A 15,107-nucleotide genomic window follows, 5' to 3' on the forward strand; every position below is an offset into this window, starting at 1 on the left:
GTCCCTGAGAGAGACTTAATGGCAGATAATGATTTTAAAACAACGGTCTCAAAGAGGCACCCGCCTGGGTCACTTAGCCAAGCACGAAACTCTTGATCTCAGGGCTGTGGGTTTGAGGCTCACAATGGGTGTGGAGACTGCTTAAAAAGAAAATCTTTTTTTTTTCTTTTTAAGATTTTATTTATTTATTTATTTGACACAGAGAGAGAGAGAGAGAGAGACAGCGAGAGAGGGAACACAAGTGGGAGAGGGGGTGGGAGATGGAGAAGCAGGCTTCCTGTTGAGCAGGGAGCCTGAGGGAGCCTGATGTGGGGCTCTATCCCAGGACCCTGGGATCATAACCTGAGCCAAAGGCAGATACTTAATGACCAAGCCACCCAGGTGCCCAAAAATAAAATCTCTTTTTAAAAAACTGTTTTAGGGGCACCTGGGTGGCTCAGTGGATTAAAGCCTCTGCCTTCGGCTCGGGTCATGATCCCAGGGTCCTGGGATGGAGCCCCACATCGGGCTCTCTGCTCAGCAGAGAGCCTGCTTCCTCTTCTCTCTCTCTCTGCCTGCCTCTCTGCCTACTTGTGATCTGTCAAATAAAAAAAAATATTAAAAAAAATATTTAAAAAATTAAAAAATAACTGTTTTAAATGCTCCAAGAAGTAAAGAAAGAGAAAGTCAAGAACACGGATGTGTGAACAAAATAAAAATATCAATAGAGAGAAAACTTAAAGAGAAATCACAAAGAAATTCTGAAGCTGATGAGTACAATCACGGAGATGGAAAATTCACCACAGGGATTCAAAGGCAGATGCGGATAGGCAGAAGAATCCGTGAACTTCAAGATAGGACAATGGACGTTACTGAAGCAGATGAACAAAAAGAGAAAGATTGAAAAAAAAGCAAAACAGAGAGGAAGGCAAACCATAAGAGACTTTTAACTCTAGGAAACAAACAAAACTCAAGGAGGGTTGCTGGAGAAGGGGTGGGGGTGTGATGGGGTAACTGGGTGATGGGCATTAGGTGATGGAATGAGCACTGGGTGTTCTATGCAACGGATGAATCACTAAATTCTACCCCAGAAACTAATAATACATTACATGTTAACTAAATTGAATTTATTATTTTTTTAAAAGATTTTATTTATTTGACAGACCACAAGTAGGCAGAGAGGCAGGCAGAGAGAGAGAGGAAGGGAAGCAGGCTCCCTGCTGAGCAGAGAGTCCGATGTGGGGCTCAATCCCAGGACCCTGAGATCATGACCTGAGCTGAAGGCAGAGGCTTAACCCACTGAGCCACCCAGGCGCCCTGAATTTATTTTTTTAAAAATATTTTATTTATTTGGGAAAGAACAAGAGCAGAGCCAGAGAGCATGAGCAGGGTGGGGGAGGGGCAGAGGGAAAGGTGGTAGCAGGCTCCTGGCTCAGCAGGGAGCTGGCTGCAGGGCTAGACCCCAATCTGAGCAGAAGGCAGACACTTAGCTGACTAAGCCACCCAAGCATCCCATAAAACACATACTTTTATTTTAAGATTTTATTTATGTATTTGACAGACAGAGATCACAAGTAAGCAGAGAGGCAGGCAGGGTCGGGGGGTAAGCAGGCTCCTCGCTGAGCAGAGAGCCTGATGCAGGGCCCGACCCCAGGACCCTGAGATCACAACCTGAGCCGAAGACAGAGGCTCAACCCCCTGAGCCACCCAGGCGTCCCAAACCACGGACTTTTAAACAACCAACAGAACGAAAAAGAAATCACAAGGGAGTTAGAAAATATTCAGAGATAAATGAAATAACACAACACACCAAAACTTATGGGGCACAGCAAAAGCGATTATAAGGGGAAAATTGTTGCAAATGCTTATCTTAAAAAACAAGGAAGGTCTCAAACCAACAGATTAACCTTACAATTTTAGGAACTAGAAAAGGTGGAACAAACTAAAACCGAGACCATCGGGAAAAAAAGGAAATGATAAGTGTTAGAGCAGAAATAAACAGAGAACAGAAAAACAATAGAGAAAAATCAATGAAACCAAAATTGGTTCTAAAAACGATCAACAAAATCAACAAACTTTTAGTTAGACTAACAAAAAAAGAGAACTCAGTAAAATCAAAACTGAAAGTGTACCAGTTCTATAGAATTAATAAGGACTATGAGAGTACAATGAACAACTGTATGCCAACAAACTGGAAAACCTAGATAAAATGGAGAAATTTCTAGAAACACACAACCTACCAAGACTAACTAAAAAATAATAGAAAATCGAAACAGAGCTGTACCTAATAAGGAGATTAGATCAGTAATCCAAACTCTCCCAGTGAAGAAATTCCTTGGACCTGATGGCTTCACTGGTGAATTCGATCACACATTTTTTTTTTTAAAGATTTTATTTATTTATTTGACAGACAGAGATCACAAGTAGGCAGAGAGAGAGCAAGGGAAGCAGGCTCCCCACTGAGCAGAGAGTCCGATGCGGGGCTCAATCCCAGGACCCTGAGATCATGACCTGAGCTGAAGGCAGAGGCTTAACCCACTGAGCCACCCAGGCGACCCTCGATCACACATTTAAAGAAGAACTAATACCAGTTCTTCCCAAACTTTCCCAAAAATGAGAGAGGAGGAAACACTTCCTAACTTACTCTATTAGGCCAACATAACCCTGATACCAAAGCCAGACAAAGACACTTTAAGAAAACCATAGACTGGGCACCTGGGTGGCTCAGTGGGTTGAGCCTCTGCCTTCAGCTCAGGTCATGATCCCAGGGTTCTGGGATCGAGCCCCGCATCGGGCTCTCTGCTCAGCGGTGAGCCTGCTTCCTCCTCTCTCTCTGCCTGTCTCTCTGCCTACTTGTGATCTCTGTCTTTCAAATAAATAAATAAAATCTTTAAAAAAAAAAAAAGAAAACCATAAACTAATATCCCTTATGAACATTAATGTGAAAATCCTCAAAATTCTAGTAAATTGAATACAAAGCCTGTTAAAAGGATCATACACTGGGGTGCCTGGGTGGCTTAGTCAGTTAAGCGTCTGACTCTTGATTATGGCTCAGGTCATGATCTCATGGGTCGTGAGATCAAGCCCCGCACTGGGCTCTGCTGTCAGCAGGGAGTCTGTTTGAGAGTCGCTCTCCTTCTCCCTCTGTCCCTCCTCGATGCTTATACCTGTGTGCATTCTCTCTCTCAAATAAATAAATACATACATATGTAAATAATTTTTTTTAAAAAGAGGATTATACACCATAATCAAGCGGGACTCATTCCTGGAATGTAAGGATGGTTTACCACATGTAACTTGATCAGTGGAACACACTACACCAACAAAAGGAAGAGAAAACACATGTGATCATCTTGATTGATGCAGAAAACACATTTGGCAAAATTCAACACCCTTTCATATCTTAAAAAAACAACAAAAAAACCCCTCAACCAAATAGGAATACAAGGAAACGATCTCCATTTAGAAAGCCAAGTATGCAGACTCACAGCAAATAACATACCCAATGTTGGAAGACCAAAAGCTTTTTCTCCAAAATAAGGAACAACGCCGGGGGTCTGCTTTCCCCAATTCAATACAGTAGTGAAATTTTTAGCTAGAGCAATTAGGTAAGTAAAAGAAATAAAATGCATCTAAATCAGGAAGGAAGAAATAAAATTATCTGTTTGCAAATAATATACAATATATATATATATATTTTTAAAGATTTTATTTATTTATTTGACAGAGAGATCACAAGTAGCCAGAGAGGCAGGCAGAGAGAGAGAGGGAAGCAGGCTCCCTGCTGAGCACAGAGCCTGATTCGGGACTCGATCCCAGGACCCTGAGATCATGACCTGAGCCGAAGGCAACGGCTTAACCCACTGAGCCACACAGGCGCCCTACAATATATTTTTTTAAAGATTTTATTTATTTATTTATTTGACAGACAGAGATCACAAGTAGGCAGAGAGGCAGGCAGAGAGAGAGAGGAGGAAGCAGGTTCCCTGCTGAGCAGAGAGCCTGATGCCCGGGGTTCCATCCCAGGACCAGCCACCCAGGCGCCCCTACAATATTCTTATATGTAGAAAAACTGCTAAAACTAATACAAGAATCTGGCAAAGTTGCAGTGTCCAAAGCCCACACACAAAAATCAGTTGTGTTTCTTTACACAAAGGATGCCGAATCTGGAAGGGCAATTGCAGAAACAATTCCACACACCATAGCATCAAAAAGGATAAAATAGGGGCTCCCGAGTGGCTCAGTGGGTTAAAGCCTCTGCCTTCAGCTCAGGTCATGATCTCAGGGTCCTGGAATTGAGCCCCGCATTGGGCTCTCTCTCAGCGGGGAGCCTGCTTCCCCTTCTCTGTCTGTCTGCCTCTCTGCCTACTTGTGATCTCTCTCTCTGTGAAATAAATAAAATCTTTTTTAAAAAAAGGATAAAACACTTAGAAATTAACCAAGGAGGTGAAAAATGTGTACACTGAAAACTACAAAACATTGTCAAAAGAAATTAAAGGCATAAATAAACGGAAACACATTATAGGTTCATGAATTGGAAGATTTAATACTGTTAAAATGTCAATATTAGCCATCTACAGATTAAACCTAATCCCTACCAAAATCTCCATGATTTTTTTTGCAGAAACAGAAAAACCCATCCTAAAATTCATATGGAATCTCCAGAGACCCCCAATTAGCCAAAAGAATCCTGAAAAAGGAGAACAAAACTGTAAGACCCATAATTCCCGATTTTGAAACTTACTACCAACTAAATCAAAACAGTGTAGAATGGGCATAAAAACAGACGTAGAGACGACTCTTGAACAAGATGGGTTTGAACTGTGTGAGCCCATTTATACATGAATTTTTCCAAAAAATACAGTACTGTAAATGTATTAGTGTATTTTCTCTTCCTTATGATTTTTTTGAAGATTTTATTTATTTATTTGACAGAGAGAGAGATCACAAGTAGGCAGAGAGAGAGGAGGAAGCAGGCTCCCCGCTGAGTGGAGAGCCCAATGTGGGGCTCGATCCCAGGACCCTGAGATCATGACTTGAGCCGAAGGCAGAGGCTTTAACCCACTGAGCTACCCAGGTGCCCCTCCTTATGATTTTCTTAATAACATTTTTCCCAAGCTTCCTTTATTGTAAGACTATAGCATATAATACATATAACATAGAAAGCATGAGTTAAATGACGGTTTCTATTATTGGTAGGGCTTCTGGTCAACTGTCTGCTATCAGTAAGTATGTATTTGAAGAGTCAAAAGTTATACATAGATTTTGACTAGGGGTCAGCACTCCTAACCCCCACATTGTTCCAGGGTCAATGGTATATGGTATAGACCAATAGAATAGAATAGAAAGCCCAGAAATAAACTCTTGCATAGATGGCCAAATGATTTTTGACAAACGTGCCAAGACCATTCAGTGGGGGAAAGGACAGTCTTTTACAGCCTTCTAATAAATGATGCTGGGCAAACGGGATATCTACATGCAAAAGAATGAATTCGGACCCTTACTTTACACTCCATTTAAAATTCATTCAAAATGGATCAAGAAGGGTGGCGCCTGGGTGGCTCAGTCATTAAGCATCTGCCTTCAGCTCAGGTCATGACCCCAGGGTTCTGGGATTGAGCCCCTCACTGGGCTCCCCACTGGGCCGGATGCCTGCTTCTCCCTCTCCCACTTCCCTTGCTTGTGTCCTCTCTCTCACTGTGTCTCGCTCTGTCAAATAAATAAAATCTTAAAAAAAAAAAAAAAAAAGGATCAAGCACCTAAATATAAGACCCAAAATAGTAAGACTCTGAGGAGAAAACACAGGACAAAAGCTGAACCACGATGATTTGGCAATGATTGCCTCCTACCCAAAGGCACAGGTAATCACATATATATACACATATACACATACAAATTGGACTTCATGAAAATCTTTAAAACTTTGAGCATCAAAAGACACTATCCACAGAGTAAAAAGGCAACACACAGAATGGGAGAAGTTATTTGCAAAACACGTATTTGACAAGGAATTTATCATCGGAATACATAGAGAATGCCTAGAATTCAGTAACAAAACTAAATGTGTGGATCTGAACAACAACGAGACCAACAACTCAATTCAAAAGTGGGCAAAGGACTTGAAGAGACATTTCTCCAAAGAAGATGTAACAACGGCCAATCAGCACATGAAAGACGCACAGGATCACCAATCCTTAGGGAAATACAATCAAGACCACAGTGAGGGGCCCCTGGGTGGCTCAGTCTGTTAAGCAGCTGACTTCGGCTCAGGTAATGATCCCAGGGTCCTGGGATCAAGCCCCACATCAGGCTCCCAGGTCAGCAGAGTGTCTGTTTCTCCCTCTCCCTCTGCCCCTTCCTTTACTCTGCACACATGTGCTCTCTCTCTCTCAAATAAATAAATAAGTCTTTTTAAAAAACCGACTAGAATGAGACTGATACCACCTCACTCCCATTAGGATGGCTACTACCAAAACAAAACAAAACAAAACAAAATAGAAAACAATAAATACCGGCAAAGATGTGGAGAAATCAGAACCCCTGTGTGCCACTGGTGGGCATGGAAAAATGGTACAGCTGCTGTGGAAAACAGGATGGTGATTCCACAAAACAATTAAAAATGGAATTACCATACGACCCAGCAGTTCCACTTCTGAGCATCTACTCAAAAGAACAGAAAGCAGTCTCCCAGGTTCACAGCAGCCTTATTTGCAATCTCTAAAACACGGAGATAATCCGAGTACCCCTCAGTGGAGGAACAGAGAAGCGGGATGCGGTATATTCTTGCAATGGAATATTATTTAGCCTTAGGCAGGAAGGAAATCTTGCAACGTACAACATGGCTAACCCTTGAGGGTGTTACACTAGAAGAAATGAGCCAGTCCCAAGAAGACAAAGGTGACATGCCTGCACTTACATGAGGCACACAGAGTATCCTATCCACAGAGACAGAAGGTAGAATGGTGGTGGCCAGGGGCTGGGGAATGGGAGTTACTGGACAGTGGGCATAGAGGTTAGGTTGTACAGAATGAGAAGAGTCCCGGGGGTGGGTAGTGGTGACAGCTGCACAGCAGTGTGAAGGTGCCTATCACTCCTGAATATTTTAAGTGGTTAAAATGGTTGAGATAGTAAGTTTTATACTATGTGCCTTTTTAACTTCGAACAAATAGAGTCTATATATTCCTTTAGAAGTCCACGTTGAGAAGAGAACCTAGCCTAAGGAAACATTCCAGAATGTGAGCAAAGCTCTAGCTAGCGGGATGTCCGTGCCCGATCTTTCCTGACACGGAAAAACTGGCTCAGACACCAAGCCACCAAGCCACAGTACCAGGGCCTCGGGAAGGTTAGAGTCCCCCGGCCTCCGCCCCCACCCTCCGCCCAGGGGACCGGAGGGGAGGCTGTAGAAAGAGGTCTCCTCCGGTGGAGGGCTCCTGCGGCAAGCCCAGCCTTTTGCTCAATTACATGGAAAAAAAAAAAAAAGAACTTGCAATAAGCATTTTGAGCACAGAAGACCGGAAACAAAGTTTCCTCCTCCTCCTTTTTCTTGCCATTGTCTCTGCCTGGTTCCCTCTTCCTCCAGACATCATCATGGTCCATGGCCCCCTGCCTGGCCGCCCTCAACTGTCCCAGTGCCCCTCGTGGGAAGTTCTGTGCCTCCCCGAACACAACCATCCTTGCACCCGCCATGAACTTACTCCCTCGTCTAACTTGTCTTTCTTCACTGCAGTCACACGTCGTGTACTTGTTGTGTTTCTGTTGGCACATCAGTGAGACCTGTCCTGTTCTCAGCTCTAACCCAGTGCCCAGCGCAGGACCTGACATGTTCTGGAAACTCTTTGCGGAGGGGGTTAATGATCGCTGGGCAGAGCCTGGCGGGAATCCGTGTAGTCAGTACTGGGCATCCTACCTCCAAGAAGTTTCTCTGTGGGGGGGGGGGGGGGGGGGAGGAGTGTCTCCTCCCTGTGTGGCCTAGCCACTCTCCACCTTCTCTCTCTCCTCCCTTCTCTTGGGAGCAAATACAGCACCGACCCCCAGCACCCCAACCCACTCACAGGCCCCACACAGAGCCTGCCCTGCTGCCGCCCTGTCCTGGTCCCTGCTGACCACTTTGCATATGGCCCCCACCAACCCCGATCCTAATCAAGGTACTTTCCCAAAAGTACTTCCCTTCTTGAGAGCAATCTGGTGGGAAATGTGGAAAGAAATAAATGTCACCTTTATATATATATATATATATATATATATATATATATATATATACACACACACACACACACACAGAGTAATATATATTTTAAAATTCTTCCCACATTTTATATATATCTGTATCTATCTATCTATCTATAAATAAAACAGAGGAAACAGTCCATGCATAGTAGAAGAAAACAAGACCCAATCTAAATGCTTAAAAAGGCAAATATGGGTCCACCATTCTATGGACAACTATGCAGCCACTTAAAATGCCAATATACTCATGTTATAAAGAGTGAATTTCCTTAATATGCATGGTGTTTTTACAACTAAATAGGAGAAAGACTAACAACCCAACAGAAAAGTAGGAAAAGAATATGAATAGACAGTCTATGGAAAATGAACTACAAATGACCCTTAAATATTTGAAAAGATAAGAGAAATGGGGGGGGTAGATATCATCGTTCGTCTCCCAGATCTGCAAATAGGGAAAAGTCTAATAACACACATGTTGGGGCGGGTGTGGGAAGCAGACCCCCTCACAGGTAGCTGTTGGGAGTGCGATTTAGTCCAACACATAAGAACGGTAATTTGCCATATTTATCAAAGTTCAAACTGCGTATTTCTTTTTGACCTTGCAAATCCACTCCTGGATCTGTTCGTCTGTTCGTTCTTTCTTTCTAGCTTTTATTTATTTATGAGAGAGAGTGAGAGAGCATGAGAGAGCACGCGTGCAGGTGTGCAAGGCGTGGGGAGGGGCAGAGGGAGAAACAGACTCCCCGTCAAGCAGGAAGCCCTATGAGGGGCTCGATCCCAGCACCCTGAGATCAGGACCTGAGCCGAAGGCAGGTGCTTAACTGAATGTTTTTCTCCAGTTTTTCTCTGTCCTCCTGAATGTTTTTCTTAAAGACTTACTCTCACATATGCAAACATGATACTTAAACAAAGATATTCATTACAACACTGTTTGGGATAGCAAGAGAAACATTCAGGGAACAACCTAAATGCCCAATTTAACAGTAGTTAAATTAATGATCACACAACCATATAATGAAATACTCTGTAGCTGTTAAAAAGGAAAAAGCAGGGGCGCCTGGGTGGCTCACTGGGTTAAAGCATCTGCCTTCAGCTCAGGTCATGATCTCAGGGTCCTGGGATCTAGCCCCGCATCAGGCTCCCTGCTTGGTGGGAAGCCTGCTTCTCCCTCTCCCACTCCCCCTGCTTGTATTCCCTCTCTCCTGTGTCTCTCTTTGTCAAATAGATAAAATCTTTAAAAAGAGAGAAAAAAAAAGAAAAAGGCAAATTTTTTTTGGTTTTGATGTGGAAAGGTTTCCAAATTATATTACCTTTTGAAAAAAGATAAAAAAAAACTATAGAGTATATCACCATTTGTAAGAAGGGGGATATCTATACCCATATTTATATCTGTATCTATCTATCCATCTATCCATATCCATGTTTGTAAAGGCCCACCTGAATGATCTTTGTAAGGACACATGAGAACCTGGTAACACTGGTGCCTTCAGGGAGGGTAATCAGGTGGCTGGGAGACAGGGGAAGGCGGACACTTACTCTGCATCATAACCTCTTTGTATATTTTATATCATTTTACTATATGAATATATTAGCTATTAAAAATGAAATAATTTAAAAAATGATATAGGATGTACTTTCCCTCTAATATGTAATTCCATTTTATTCAGTTTAAAAAGTATAATTCCATTTTGGTTTTTATGTATGAGTCCACAGAAAAATATGAATATACACCCATAGAAAAAAGACTGGAAATAAACCAAAGTAGAAGCAGAGGTCATCCAAGGTCAAGTCAATGTTCCCTCAGGCTCTCTGAAGTTCTCCTTTGCTATATGTTCTCAGAGTTCTCAGAGGCATCTCAGGTAGAAGGTCTGCTAAAAACCTTTCTGAGGAAGACTCCTGTGTCTAGAGAATTTATCGGAAGACTTTGGAGTGACACACAGGTTGGAGCAGGAGTCCCATCACAGAGAGTCAGGCTTAAAACAAGCAAGATAAATGAGTGAACTCACATTTCCCCATGACTCTCACCTCTCCATCCCAGGAAAATAACCGGTTTCATGCCCTGCTCAATCAGGGAGAAAGGATGACCACAGAACAGAAGAAGAGTCTGGGATCAGAGATGGCCAGAGGAACCAAGCTCACCCCCACCTCTACCCTCCAGATTCACAGAGGGCTGAAGTACACGTGGGGCTTCCCAAAGAAACAGAATAGGGGTTCATGCCAACTTTACTCAGTCCTCAAGGACCCAAGAGCCTTCAGATAGCATATGGGTAATATAATCATGCCCAGTTTACAGGCAACAAGTCCCACATACGACCAAGTGCTTGCCTGCCCCATCCCTTCTGGTTTTAAGTACAGTGTGTGGGAGACACATGTTCTCCAAGGTGGCCAGAGGGATCAAAAACCTTCCCTTCTCTGCACAGCCTACACCAACAGCCAGACTGATCATTTTTTTTTTTTTTTTCTTTGCAAATCCTCTAGGTGTTTTCCTTGCAGAATGGGTTTCAGCCAAGGTAGACTTGGGGCTACTAGCCAATGCTCAAAAAATAGATTTGGCAAAGGACTCCAGTAGTTTATGTCCTCAGAACACCTACAAAAAGTTTTTACAAAGTATTGGCACTTGTGTTAATTTGCTTGAGCCTTAGTGCAGCTCTGGAAAGCAGAAACTAGGTTCTGGGCTGGTGAATTAGCTTCCTAGCTTGGTTACAGTTGTAACAAAGCACCCTCAGGGGGAGGAGCCTTCCTTGGCTTTTCTGGTTTCTGCTGATTGCTGGCAATTCTTGGGGTGTCCAGCCTTATAGACGCATCAATTCTGGTCTCTGTCTCTGTTGTCACCTGGCTGTCATTTCACGGCATGTGTGCATCTTCATAAGCTGACTTCCTCTCTTATAAGGACACCAGTCACACTGAATTAAGGACCCAGTTATCTCTGGTATGACTTCAGCTTAACTAATGACATCTGCTACTACCCTATTTCCAAATAAAGTCACAACTCAGAGATACAGAGGGTAAGGACTTCAACATATCTTTCTCCAGGACACAACTCAATTCATCACAGCTGGGAAAAGACACCCCAAGAAGTTTTGCGGAATTTTCCTCCGGCTCTGCAAAAGTCCAGTCGGAGGCGCAAAGCTAGGCAACCTGCGAAAACTCTTTCAGAGCACTTTCCCTTCTGCTGGTCTGCCCTCACGGAGGACCCATTGCTCTCCACACACTGAGGTGGACCAGGCACTGGGGCGTATCTCGTCCAACCCTGAGGCACGCTCTGAAGGACATATTATCACCCCCAGCTCACAGATGAGAAACTGACCTTCTGAGGAAATCGACATGGTCACCCAGCAAACACCAGGTGCTGAGGGCCATGGTCCCTCTGCTTCCCACAGCAGGCACCAGGCAAGCCATGTGCCAGGCTTTGGGGACAAGGCAGGTGGGCACGATCAGCACCTTGGCAGCGGGAGACCAAGCCGAATGCTTTTCTGGACTTACTGCTTCTTAGAAGGAAAAGCAATTTGGAGGGAGGAGGCTCTAGGCACTGGCCTGTGAGTTCAGCCCACCTCCGGACACTCCCAGGTTTGGGAGGCTAGGAAGTTCTGGTTTTCCAACTGTTTTTAAAGTCTGCAAACCCCCAATCTTTTAAAAAGGAAACGGAAGAACCCCCAACTTATAAAACGGATGCAAACCAGGCTGAAGGCAAAGGACCTCGCTCAGACGTCCCTAAATGGCTGGTTCAGCAAACCCCAGGTCCTGACCCCCCAAGTGAGAAAAATGGCTGAAAACCACATAAAATGCCAAAAGCGGGCGCCCGGGTGGCTCAGGATAAAATGGATAAAATGCCAAAAGCAAGTAACAAAATGACGCCCATGTTTTCACCCGATTATGAGGTTAAAACATTCATCGAATATAGTCTGGGGGGACTTGACATGAAGAAATTACTGTTCAAATGCTTCCAGTTTTCAGATGGTGCCGTGTTTTTTTTTTTGTTTGTTTTTTGTTTTGTTTTTTTTTTTTTTTAAAGATTCCTTATCTTTTAGTACATTCGGAGATATTTCAGTTAAATGCTATGATGTCTGTTTGCCATTTGTTTCAAAATGAGGTGTGGCAGAGATGAAAGTGGGCTGAGGAACGAACGCAGGGGTTGAGTGATGGTTACATGGCGCTTCCTTACATCCAAACCAGCAAGCGGGCAGGCTCAACCTCACTAACTCCATTCCTTTTATCCTCATTGTCAATAATAATAATAATAGTAATAATAATAAAGCATGTTTACGCTTAAAAGCGTGAATTGTGCAGAATGAGTCGCGAGACTTTCAAAATTCCTTTTTTTTTTTTTTTAAATTATTATCGAGGTAGAGTTGCCTAGAATGTTATATTAGTTTCAGGTGTAAAACAGCAAGGCCACAACTCCACACATGTGCAGCTATCCTCTACTATAATACCCTTGCCTAGATTCCTTCTACTGTACATTCATCTCTCTTATTTATTTCGTAACTGAAAGTCTGCACCTCTTTTCTGTAAAGCACTTTACTGAGCTACGATGGACATGCAAAAAACCGTGCGTGTTTAACGTATACAACCTTTTGAGATTAGCGGTGAGCATGCACCTGTGAAATCAGCACCACCATCTATGCCATAAGCCCGTCCATCACCTCCAAAAGTTTCTCCCGCCCTCTATTATTTGTGCATGTTAACTCTAGGCTCGACGCTGTACAGATCTCTAGGAATGACCTGTGTAGCCAACAAAGTTTGTACCTCTTGATCCACTTTACCTATCTCGCCCCTACCCCCCGCCTCCCGCTGCTATAAGTCTTTAAAAAGCAATTAAAAGTTAAAGTTCCAGGAGCTTTGGGAGGCTGGGGAGAAAGGGGAGCGCAGCCGGGTACCCCGCCCCTCAGCTCGGATAACCCCTACTTGCCTCCCTCTGCGGCTCGCACCTCCACCCCCAAACTCCGCCGGGCAGCCGGCGCCCCATCTGTCCACCGGTCGGTCAGTCCCTGCACCCTGCCACCGGGTCAGCCAGCCGGCGGCCGGCGGAGCCCCCCCGCCCAGCGCCCTCGGGCACCCCCGGCCCGGTGCTCCCCACGCCGCTAGCCCGCCGAGCCCGCAGCTCCGGGGCTCTCTCTCCACTCACCCCGCGCGCTCCGGCTCCTCCACGCTCCTGCCCCGCTCCTGCCCCGCCGCGCTGCGCACGAAACTGAAAGCGGGCGGAGAGCACCCGGGCTGGTGCTGGGAGCCGGCGGCCGCTGCCGAGAAATCACGTGGATTCCAAGTGCCGCCGCCAGCGGGGGCGCGGGCCGGGCGGTGGCTCACCGCGGCTCTCGCGCTCTGCGCGCGGTTCGCCCCAACCCAGGCACGGCCCACGGAGGCGACCCGGAGGCAGGAGAGCGCGCGTGGAGATCAGGGTGCCCCAGGAGGACCCCGGGCTGAGCTCCCCTCTCCCGGCCCGTGGGGACACTAAGGAGGCGGGGACAGGGTGGGAAAGAAGAGATGGTCGCTGTGCAGGAGACAGAACCCAGGGACCCGGCTCCTGTCCCGCGGTGCTCTCCAGACTGAAAGGAGGGGTGAAGGGGGTAAGAGCAATAATTGGTCTTACTAACTGAGCCTTCGGTTCTCTGACCCGGTGCTGGACACTATCTCGGAAAGTATCTAATCCTCAGAATAACCCTAAATGCAGACGCAAGCATGACTCCATTTTACAGATGAGCACACTGAGGCTTAGCCAGGCGAACGAATTTGCCCCAGTCGCACAGGCAGAGATGAGGAAGAGAGGAACCAAGAGCGCTGGTGGGTCAGAAGGAAGATGAGGCTCCCCGGGGAGGGGCTCTGCAGCCCTCCTGAGCAAGGACTGGTCCAACTACCCTCCCAAAGCTCCACTATAAGCTTCTGGCTTTTCTGCACCCCTCCTGAGACAGGGAGCTCCCCTCCTTCTGCCGGGGACACATCCGTCCTGGGGACAAGTCAGCCTGCTAGGAAGGTCCTCCACTCACCTCCCTGGGCTGGTTTGCACTCTCCGCTCACTTCCATCCCATGTGAGTACGAAGGTACTGCAGGATAGCGGTCACATCAGTGTCAGACAGCCCTGGACTGAAGTCCTGCTCTCCAGCTACTGGCCAACCGCCTTTACTCGGGCCACCTTGACCCTGCTAGAGGCCCTGCCTGCCAGTCCCCAGAGGAGTCCTGGTCAGCTTAGTGAGTGTCCCACCCTTGCTTTGGGTCCCAAGAGATAAAGAGAAACAAGCCCAAGAGAGGGGCACCTGGGTGGCTCAGTCAGTTAAGCATCCACCTTTGGCTCAGGTCATGAAACCAGGATCCGGGGATTGAAGCCCCCCCAACCCCCGCCGACGGGCTCCCTGCTCAGAGGGATTCTGCTTCTCCTTCTGCCGCACTTTTAGGGGTTCTGCTTCTCCTTCTGCCGCACTTTTCCATCAAAATAAATAAACAAAATCTTTTAAAAAACAAAAAACAAGCCCAAGAGAGCAGGGGCTAGAGCAGGGCTCAGAAGTTGGTGGTTTCCCATGAAATGGTCCCAAAGGTGAAGGGGAAGCTCTCTTGCCTCAGAACCAGCAAAATCCAGGCTAGGCTCTTTGGGCACATTCCTGATATGGTCCCTGATCTCTTCTCTCTCCCCCTCCTCTTTGTTCTCGGTGCTACAGCAGCCTCCATTCAGTTCCTTTTTCTTCTTTTCTTTTTTGGGAGGGGAAGGGCAGAGAGAGAGAGAGGAGGGAGAAAGAGAACAAGCAGGCCTCACCCACGTGTGGAGTGCAACACAGGGCTCGATCCCATGACCCAAGCCGAAATAAAGAGTCAGATGCTCCACTGACTGAGCCACCCAGGTGTCTCCCTCCATTGTTTCTTGAATCTGTCATGATTGTGTCCTTCTGCCCCAGGGACTTTGCACATGTTCAGGT

At 45.8% G+C, this 15,107-nt stretch overlaps 1 protein-coding gene across 4 annotated transcripts in view; it reads right to left on the reverse strand.

Moving 5' to 3' along the window:
- The window catches only part of NLRC5 (NLR family CARD domain containing 5), an 85,050-nt gene extending 71,614 nt beyond the window's left edge, over positions 1-13,436 (reverse strand). For 3 of the 4 annotated variants that reach the window (XM_047709955.1, XM_047709954.1, XM_047709951.1), the window contains exon 1: positions 13,331-13,436. The gene's annotated coding sequence lies outside the window, so the exon portion shown is untranslated. Of the gene's footprint in view, positions 1-10,211; positions 10,232-13,330 lie in introns of those variants that run through there. The other variant, XM_047709952.1, reaches the window with a different exon arrangement.
- Between the last annotated feature and the right edge of the window lie 1,671 nt (positions 13,437-15,107).

This window comes from Lutra lutra, chromosome 17, assembly GCF_902655055.1.
Source record: "Lutra lutra chromosome 17, mLutLut1.2, whole genome shotgun sequence".
In the NCBI taxonomy this organism is placed as follows: Eukaryota; Metazoa; Chordata; class Mammalia; order Carnivora; family Mustelidae; genus Lutra; species Lutra lutra.